The sequence below is a fragment of the Dipteris shenzhenensis genome, chromosome 33 (assembly GCF_047967505.1).
Source record: "Dipteris shenzhenensis isolate YYH24624 ecotype China chromosome 33, Dip_SZ_1.0, whole genome shotgun sequence".
NCBI lineage: Eukaryota > Viridiplantae > Streptophyta > Polypodiopsida > Gleicheniales > Dipteridaceae > Dipteris > Dipteris shenzhenensis.
Window position 1 is genome coordinate 1,643,256 of NC_141628.1, and position 10,770 is coordinate 1,654,025.

The following is a 10,770-nucleotide window of genomic DNA, read 5'->3' on the forward strand; positions in this document are numbered from 1 at the left end:
GTTCCAACTGTGGTGCCTGCCACCCGGGCCTGTCCAAAACTCCACGGGGGCTGCTCCAACTGTGGCGTCTGTCACCTGGGCCTGCCACACGTCACCCGGGCCTGCCACACTTCCACGGGTCTACAAGACACTCCCTGAACTGACATGGGACTGCTTCGGGGCCCCGAAGCTGGTCCAATATTGGCCCCTGCGTTCCAATCAGAGAGTCGAACCTTTCTCTGCTCCGAACTCAGTAGCTGCTCACAACAGTCCCCCAAAAAGTACTTTCAGCTCGAGTTCCAATGCAGTAAAGTAAGGGGTTTTTTGTCACATCAGTTCGGGGGTTTCAACTCGAGCTCCAATGAAATAAAGTAGGGGATTTCACCACATTAGTTTGGGGGGTTCAGCAGCATAGAAAAATAGCTTCAGACCAAAATCAGCCCTCTTTTTTATCAGAAAGTGGGGGGTGACATAGGGCTGTGTACCCTCTGCCCTCCATAGGGAGACAAGGAGGCGAGGCAATCAGTATATATATATATATATAGATAGATATAGATATAGATATAGGGGAAGGATAAAAGTAGAGATAACAATCAACATGGCTAAAGGGGAGGAAGCCAAGAAGTAAGAAGAGAAGAAAAAGAAAAGGAGAAACAAAAACAGCTCCGACTTGATGATCTGAACAAACGGAGCAATCGCAGCGGGTTTCAAGCTGATAGCACGGCAGTTCAAAAAGGAACTACCACAGCATCTACCTCAGCAGCCATGTCCCCATCTCCAACCTCTGCAGATTTGCTTTCATCACCGATGTCACCATGTGTGGGGGTGATATTGCATGCTTATCCACAGTATACCTCTTTGCCACCACCTCTTCTACTTGGCCAGTCATCATTTCCCTTTGTAGGTGGGCTCACCTGGCCAGCCCTCCATGAGTCCTCTCATTACACTCTACCTCATACCGCTGTGTCCACACCCCCTCCTCTCACTCAGTTCATTCAGCCACCCCCCCGTCGCTGAGCCCCCATTCGTATCAGCTCGATTTCCATCGCTTCAGGCACACACCATCACTCCCATTCACAAAGCAGAGGATCCCAAGAGTCTGAAACACTAGAGGACCATTATGATTGGACTATGCATTAGTGCTTGATACAGAGTTCAGCCAATTTACAGAGATGCAGGGTCTCAAGCTAGAGGGACAGGCTGGATTTCGATGCGATCATGGGATTCTAGATCACATACCCACACTTAGGGTGAGGCCAAGGCATGAAGACAGAGGGTATATTGTCGCTTTGTGGACTTTTGCGAAGCTTTTGTCACGGTATTGAGAGCTTGCTGCCTTATCTGACGCTTGCAGGATTTGGGTGATGATCAAGAGATCATTTGGGCCGTCGTGGCACTCTACTAGAGGGTTTCAAGTAGGATTTGCATCGGCGCAGGATGGACGGAGGAGATTATGAGCACTATTGGAGTCAAACAAGGCTGTTCATTGTCACCTACCTTGTTTGGCCTCTACATAGATGAGCTTGAGACTTTCATGGCGACACTAGGGCCAATTGCTCTCTCGTTGGCACTTTGATTCAAATCCTCTTATATGCATATGACAAGGTCCCTCTCTCGTCCTCAATAAAGGGGCTCTAGAGACATTTGGATGTGCTGCACACCTTTTGTGAGTTGCATTGCATGCAAGACCAAGGTTATGATCTTCAACACATGCCGAGCAGCCATGCACAAAGGGCAGTTCACGCTAGATGGTGGAGTTGTTTCATCATACATGTACCTGGGTGTTCTCTTCTTTGGCTTGATTTTCACGATGCGATCGGCAATGCAAGTCCAGCAAGCCCGGTTGAGTAGGGGGTATGCCACACTTTCTCGTTTAGAGCAGCAATGCTTCTACACCCAATTCAAGGACCATCAGTTCTCTTCTTTTTTATTCCTTGGTCCGCCCGACAAGTGTGTATGGCGGCCCTTGTTGGTGGCTTCATTTATTAGAGGCAAATTGGGCTCAGGTAGAGCAACTCCATGTTCTCTTGCTATCACGGAAGCTCCGCATTGAGCCCACATCAGATTGATCTGGCTGAGTTTGGTGCATCTCCAATGCAGCTTGATGCGGCATTTCAGGTCATCACGTACCTTTACCGAGTTAAAGACTATAGCTCTTGCACCTCAAGATGACGTAGATCATTGTGGCTTGCACCTCAAGATGACGTAGATCATTGTGGCTGGCCCTATCTTCTTCTATGATCATAGCATTTTTTGAGGGTGATTGGTATGCGCATACATGCAAATGGTTTGAGAGTTTGGGGCTCATGGATTGATTACCCCCTTCCTAGTATAGCATTGGGGCTCCCTTAGTCCCTCTCACGTATCACGAGGTCAACCAGGTCATTTGAGATGCCTTCTACATCTAAACACATTCAGGACCTGATTAGCATCCATCAAGATTCTATTGAACCCCAGCTTCTACAGGTACCATTGTTTATGGATTTGATGCACTAAGATTTTTCCGGATCCATCTCCTACATTCATTGAGGATATTGATTGGACAGTTCTGTGTCTTGTCGCACCAACTCTGTATTGAGAGTGGACGGGGCTGAGGGCATACCCCATGAGAGCTGCATCTGCATCTTGTGTAATCAGAGGAGCATTTGCTTTCAGATGCCCTTTATACTATATGATTCGAGGTTGATATCACTGTCTATTCAGAGATGGTGTTGGAACCCTCTTCAACTTCCTCTCTTACCCAGATTAGAGATGCCTTGCCGCCTTCATCCATGAGATTGTGAGACATAGAGAGCACTTACTTAGGTATACAGGCGGGGCAGAATACATAGCCAGAATCTACTGAGAGCATGATCACGGAGTTTTCAAACCAGACTGTACGGACCAGCTGATCATGGGCAATTGGTGAGGCCTAGATCCAGGGTCTACGACATGATTGATTCGACAGTGGGTTGACGCACGGATCATGCTTGGGGATCTTCCTTCCATGTTCATTAGATCGGGTATACAACCAACCAAGGTTATAATGGCTCTTATTAGGCGTAGGGCCTCTGGTAGGAGAGACATCGCGTGGTACATACAAACCATTGTCAACGCTATCACAAGTTTTATGTCATCATAGCCTCATTTGTCGTCAGGGGCCCCCTCGAGCCTTCCACTCTGGCCATGAATTCAGATTCTCTCATGTGCTATGTTATGATTTGATTATGTTGTACTCATTATGGGTGATGCCTGATTAGAGGCTCCATCCTTTCAATTTATTGTATTAGGTTTCTTTCAGTCTCATAGACCCTTCGGCTTCTAATCATCTCTCTCTCTCTCTCTCTCTCTCTCTCTCTCTCTCTCATGGATCAAGGGAGTAGACAACCGCTACCATGGAGGCTCCTTTATCATTAGCTGATGCGGATGAGAGAGGTCGTTACACAGGTGTTACTAGATATACCCATTGACCACCTTCCCCCATACCAATACTCTTTGGACTGCCCACTCTTCACTTCTTGAAGAGACTATGGATATGGTCGGGTTTGAAGTAGATCTTATAGCGTCACTCCTGCTGGCATCTTGGCAAAAACCGGTATAATGTGATGGATTGGATTTAACTTGAAAATTTGACGTGGGTTCTTTGATCAAGCACTTGATTAATCAAATTCCAATAATTGTGTGGAATGTAAATATGTGCTTTATATTGAAAAATTTTACTCTTTGAATTTAATTTGATGCAAATACATATTTATTGTTCATTGAAATATGGGGGAAATCAATAGTTTTCGTAAACGAAATTTGCAATTTTGCATCTTAAAATAGAGTAAACGAACTAGAAAGAACAAGCCAATGGGATCGTACCATCCAACAAGAGGATATCATTCCAAAGATTATCTCAATAACCAAAACAAAGGGGCACGACAAAGAAAGAGAGCAAGTCACATGGCTCACATGCGTGCATTGTCTTATCAGGATGGGAGGACTCCGACTTTCGGAAGAGACGTAAGAGGAAGATAGATCTAAGGAGTGTCTTGAAGGTGATTTAGTGAGCAACGTGGGTTCCCAGCACGAGGCAGAGCACGGGGTGAGTGAGGGAGTGTGAGATGGGATCTTAGTGAAGGAGGTGGCTGAAAAGTCATACGTCAACATGGTTGCCAAAACAGTGCTTGGGGGATTCTCACCACTGGCTGAGGAGGAAGCCTATAGACTATCGCATGCTGAGACAATGCAAAGAAACAAGGAAACATATTCCAAGGGAAATGGAAAATGTCATGCAGGGGCTTGTGAGGTGCATCTTCATACAGTTAAGCCTGAGCTAGAGTGTCTCGCCAAGGGTGGAGTGTATCTGTTTTTTATGGGACGAAGAACTGGACCAATTTCTTGCATGTGAATGCGATTTTCAAGAAAATGGTTATGTGGCCAGATTTTTGGGAAAGAGATTCTTCTTGCTTTGATGTGTGTCGAAAGCACTTAGGAATGGTCTTGTGGGAAAAGCGTTTGTGTTTTCTGGAGTTGTTGTACTTGTCATTCCTTGGAGCCCCTTCGTCAGCATGGATGAGTTCCTCTTTCACAAGTGCCCTACTTGATTGCCCCATTTGGGAACGACAAGTCCCTGGGGCCGGATGGATTGATAGCTGAATTTTATGTTGCCTTTTGGAAAGTGATCAAACAGGCTTTTGAGGCTATGGTTAATGCTGCTATGCAGAAGTGGACACTGTCAGAAGATGTGAGCCTTGGGCCGTTAAGTTGTTCCCAAGTGGCAAAACTGTTCAAGGTCTATCTATAAGTCACAGGAAAGGCTCTGGCAATATGTATGCTGGTAGTTGACAGAGAACAGAATGGGTTTATTAAAGCCAAAGATATTTTGAGAGTCTCATCTGAATTGGAGTATTCTTGGCCAGAAGTCAACAGTGTATTTTGTTCAATAAGACATATGATCGAATAAAGTGGGACTTCATTTTGGCAGTGCTCAAACGTTTGGGATTTGGACCTACTTTTGGGAAAATGTTTGGGATTTTGTTTGAGAATGCCTCTGCAATATTATGCCTAAATGGTGGTGGTTAGTTGCGGAGATCGATGAGGCAGGACTGTCTCCTAGCCTCTTTATTGTTTGCGTTGTGTATTGTTCCTTTTTTACACATGATAAAGAAAGCAGCTGAAAATGGTCTAATCAAAGGTGTTGTTTTACCATTGGGGAAGCAGATCTGCCCGCAGCTATTTGCAGATGATATGGTTTCTTTGACTATTGAATGTTCTGAGAGTGGCTAATCTGTGTGATGCTTTGAGTAGATTTTGTGAAGTCCTGGTTCTTGATGTAGTTGGGACAACCCCTTTGCCCTTAGGAATGATTCGGCTGCTCTTCTAGAATGGGCTCAGGCTTTACCAGTGAAATGGGTTTAAAAAGAGGTGTAGTGATCAGATAGTGGGGGGCTCCATTGGGGGTTGTCCTTTCCCTCAGACAAAGGTTTGACTGGTTCAAGGAAAGGATCAAACAGAAAATAAAGCACTGTTATGGGCTCTGCCTGGGGTGGAATGCCCAAATACAAGTGTTGCAGCATGTTCTGGCAGCAGCTACTACGTATTTGGCGTGAATCTGGATGTTCAAGAGAGTCAAGGAGGTCGAAAGGTCTTTGGGCACATGAGAGGGGGAATCGCAGTGGCATTATGTCCCTTGGGAGGCCATGAAATCTCCACGTCGTGCAGAGGACTGGGAATTCCAGATATTTCGAAGAGGAATGTTTCCTTGTTATGCAACCTTTTTGAATGCCAGGCTCCTTGGATGGACTGTACTAAATGGTTTATAAAACATGGGAAAGGGAGACGAGTAGGAGTTTGGCAGGGCCTTTCATGGTATGACAGCCTGTGTTCTTGGCCTTCAAAAATTGTGGGGTCTTATTTGATCCGCGGTTTAGTAGAGGCGTGGAAGTCTTGTGGGCATCTGATGCAGTGGAAAGGAAACAAGGTTGCGGGGTGATGCAAGTTTGCATGGAGGCTTGTGGTGGAGTTGGGCTGTTACTGTGAATGACAAGCCATTGGCATGGATAGACCTTCCATGTGCCAGAAGTGCTCAGAGGAAACAAATTTGTATTTTGGAACTCGAGGAGGGCTTGCTGGTTGTCTTTTGCAGACATCAGAGATCAGTTCCAGCTTAATAAAAGGGAAACTCCTCTAATGGCAGAGGTGTTGAACTGTATTCCTGCTTCCAACTGCATTTCCTCTCAGAATTAGCTGTTGAACTTGTCTTCATAAGATTTCATCAAGGGTATTCTACAGAAGGCTGATGGAGAAGAACTCACTCTTCGCTTCTCTCAATGCTAAATGGAAGCTCATACGCGTGCATAAGTAAAATATGGAAAGGCTGTCAAACTCCCAGGCCAATTTTTTGTTGTGGAAAATATTGCATATGTGGTTGCCTCTTAGAGGCAGGCTTGCTAAATGGCTAAATGTGAATCCTAGCTGCCTGTTGTGTGGAGGGTGCAGTTTGTATTGTGCTCGAAACAGAAGATGGACCTCACGGGTGATCTGATGGGCCCTCCGTTAACACCTGCAGCGTGCTGGCCATGTTCACGAGCTGTTGTCTTCTTGGCAGTATGGACTGTTCACTGAACAGTCGGATTGTTTTTAACCAAGGTGTTGGGATAGGATATTGTGAGCATTCGTAGTGGCTCATTTGGAATCTTTGTTGATTGACGTGGGTGTGATAGCCTGTAGGAAGGACCCACTGGTCAGTTCATATCTTTTGGAAATAAGTTCTTCTAGCTTATTTGATCTCCAGCTTTAGCAGCATAGGCTATAGGCAGTGTGCCCATATCAGAAAGCCAAATTTTGTATTTTGGTCTTTTTTTGGGGCTGACCTCCCCACTAATATAAGTCACAATTTCCCGCCGCCCGCCCCCCCCCCCCCCCCCCCCCCCCGCCCCCCCCAAAAAAAAAGGGGGCACATATGCCAGTAAGTCACCTATCTATAGCATATCACTTGCATGGATCTTTGTGGCAATTGTTCTCTGAATGTTATGATTTTCAGACCCATTATTTGATGTTGCGGCCATAGGTTATGGTGCCTCTCTCGCAGCCCCCCGTAACCTCCCTCACCCCGCCACCTTCCAACTGTATCCCCCCCATAAATACCCTCAACCCTCCCTCCATTTTTTCATCCGCAACCGCCCTTGTAGCCGCTACCCTTGCCGCGTTTTCACTCAATTAGTGCCCCTCCTGTTTCTCCACGCCGCCCCCCCCTCTCCCTCTCTCTCTCTCTCTCTCTCTCTCTCTCTCTCAGCTCCCAGCCGCCCCAACTCACAGTTCCCAACCGCCTCAGCTCTCCAGCTGCTCACCTCGGCTCAGCAGTGCGACTCAGCTTCAAGCCAGCGTGCATCTATTCAGGGTGGTTCGTGTCCACGCAGGGTCTGCTCAAGACCATTGTCACGGTCTTCACTTCAAGCTCTAGCTCCGACTCGCTTCTTTCGTTTATTCTTTCAGTTCAACTCAAAGGTTCAATGGTTCAAAGGTTCAGCCTGTCCCTAACCCCAAGTTGGGTGGAACCCCACGAAACCCAACCCGAGGGGGTGCCCAATGCACGTAGGCCACCATGGAATTTTCCAAGATCAAGGCCTTTGCCTTGACTCCATCCAACAAGCTCTCTTACTTGACCATTGCAGCCCTCCCATTGCCTTTTCCCTATGCAAAGATGAATTAGAAGCGGAGGATTGTTTCAAAACCCGCAAGAGCAAATCTATTATCTACAGGGAAATACAAGAGCTCATGCTCCAACTAGCAGGTCTTGGAAGGATGGTACATGACATGGAGAGCGACAGAATACATGAATTTATGACAGAAGCATCACAAATATCTCCACCAGCACCACAGTTTGTCTCCTCGATTAAGGAGGTGATCATTAATCAAGTAATTTCTATCAAAGAAGAGATGATTGTTGATGTTAGTATCAAAGTAAACAAAGCTTATTTTTATATGAAAGTAAAAGAGCAAGAGTCCAGAGTGTAAAATAGAATGATCTTATGCGTTGGGGATGAAAGATGGTTTTTTTCATGGCGATGAGGGGAAAGATATAGATGACATAATCATATGCCTTAAGGAAGTACCACAAGTTCAATGGGATGAAAATGATATATGCAATATCAGTCAAAATGGCATACAAGATGTGTAGACCCATCGACATACTCCAATTTGTCCTGAAGCACAAAAATGGTCTCCATTCGGTAAAAGACGACAGGAGCTTCGATGGCATGCTGGAAACAGTACAGAACAAAGGCTGGATGCTAAGGAATCAAGGTTGCTATAGCCAGTGATGAAATGGGCTTCACAGGCTTGCTCTTATATTGCCACCACTAGTAGTTGGTTAGATCCAATTGGGTGATCGACCCAGTCCCGCAAAACGGTCGACTGGGGGTTGGTCCGGGAATATAGGCCATCGACCACACGATAGAACCGTGGCACAAAATAGAGCAACTAACCGTTCGGCCCAGAGCCATCCGAGATCATCTGAGGCTCCAAACGGGACCCGTAACCCGAGAGTGGGCTACCCCGAGAAATGCTCCGTCTATCCACCATCAGGCCACACATGGCCCCCATCTGGTGTCCAAACCAAGACCTACTGGATAATTGAGCTATAATATTAAACCGACGTTATAAAGGCCATCTTATGATATTATTAGAATGTAGTTATGCATTATAATAACTCGGAAGGAGCTGAGCTTGGTGCACTTCCTTGACTCTTTGGTTGTTTAGATGTAGTAAGTTACTTTTTGTATATGTAATTTGTCTCATAGACTCGTGAGTTTGTCTACAGACGTTAATAGATCTTTCTTTCTCTCCACCAATGTAGTCATCCACAAAGTTGTAGTTTTAAGAACCAAGAATTTATTTTGCAGCTTAACAATTGTTCTCAATTAAAACATGTAAGTTAATTTAAAAAATGCATCCTTTGGACAAACGTGCTATATCACAAGTTTAAAGAGTAACCTTCCCATAGAATAATGAAAGTTTGAAAATAGGAGTCGACATTTTTTCCTTTCCAAAGAAGCAACCAAAGGTAGAATTTTTATAATGGTTTTTAAAAATTCAAAGTTTCAAGAACCCAAGGCTCTTACAAAGCTCTTAGAGCCCCTATCAAAAGGTGGCTCACACACAAGGTTTGGTGGGCTATAGTAGCACTCAAGGAGAACTAAGACACGTGCCCTCCATTCAAGTTCATGGGAGACAAGTGGGTGGCCCTCCATTCACCTCAACCCCCCCTCTTTCTACAAAAAGATCCCATGGGCTCTCGTTTCATTTGTTCCATCCTTTCAAAATCCCACATCTAATTCCATGTTGCTCTCTATAGCGAGCTTCTCTTGCCCATCTACTTCATTAGCATCTCCTATAAGCTTCCTCCTCAAGTCTGCTTTCCTACTTGGACCTTTTGGTAGCACATTCCATTCTCTTCCTCCTAAAATATGGCCTTTTGTTGCTACATGACACTCCTAGAAGCTATTGCTATCAGGTGTTGTTTTCCCTCTTTGTCATTTGCAACTTCAAGGACTTCTCTAGGCCCTTTACATCCCCAAATTGCCTCTATTGCTACAGTCTATATTCCTATACATCTGCAAATATAGCACAAGATGCTTTCCAATACACCCTCTTCTGATTTTATCATGTGCCATCTCCTTGGTTTGTCGAGGACACCCTAGTCAACCCATTCCTACAACTCCGGAACTCAAGTGGTGCATTCTTGAAGTTGATTTTAAAATTACACTAGTTTGTGGGTACCTTTGAATGAGTTGTATTCTAGTTCATGAATATACACGGGAGACTTCCGTGTTAATCAAACCCACAACATGAAGAAATGTTGCTAAACACAAAAGAAACATTAGGGGAGATTTGGGCTCTCAAAAGCCCCTTGAAAGGAATGGATTAAGAGATCTAGTGAGGTTGATCAAGTGAGTGATAATGGGTTGAAGGAAGGCCTAACCCCCTAACCAAATAGTTTAAGGCCCTTTTGAAACTCTCATTGTTGCTCTACTTGAGAACAGCTACCCATGGATTTGAGAAATTATGGACATCTGTGGACTTTATTTTGTAGTCTTTGAAGTAGCTTTGTGAATTCATAACTATCCCGATTCAAGGCCAATCAAATACAATATTTTTTTTTCTAAGTTAGAACTGTTCTCATATCCTCTTAGCTATTTTTGAGTCCCTCATAGTGCTGCAATGATTGACCTAGTTTGACTAGAGGAGTCCTACAAGGAGGCAACTTGATCATTGTGCATATTGTGGGCATTTTGCACCAAAAGTTGTCAGTTTGTGTGAGGCTCTAGCTCATTGAACTCTATTTTGGTTCTATGTTTTGTTGTTTACACATTTTTTGTAATTTTATCATCAAAACATTAATATAGGTAAATTTTTAAAGACAAATTAAAGTATGTATGAGATTTATAAAAATTTTAGCAGACTATAGAGTTGATACTTAGGAATTTATGGGATTCAACCATTTGAATAGCTCTATGTATTTGAGAAAATTCAAGGGCTTACTCCTCCTTGCACTGACCTTTGTGGTGGACTAGGGTAATTACAATGATCATTGGAGGAGCAACAAATTTTATGGCTTGTGCTAATGCCCTTGCTATTTTGGTTACCCCTTGGTGCAATTAGCATTAATTTTAGTGACGTTTTAATACATGTGATTTTAAAGGGGAGACTTTAGTCTTTGGAATCTTGGGTTGCATCATGTGGATTGTGGACCTTATTATAATGGGTATGCATGCACCAAGCAATCCAAACATTGGTTTTGTAAATAATTTTGGCAACAAGCAACAC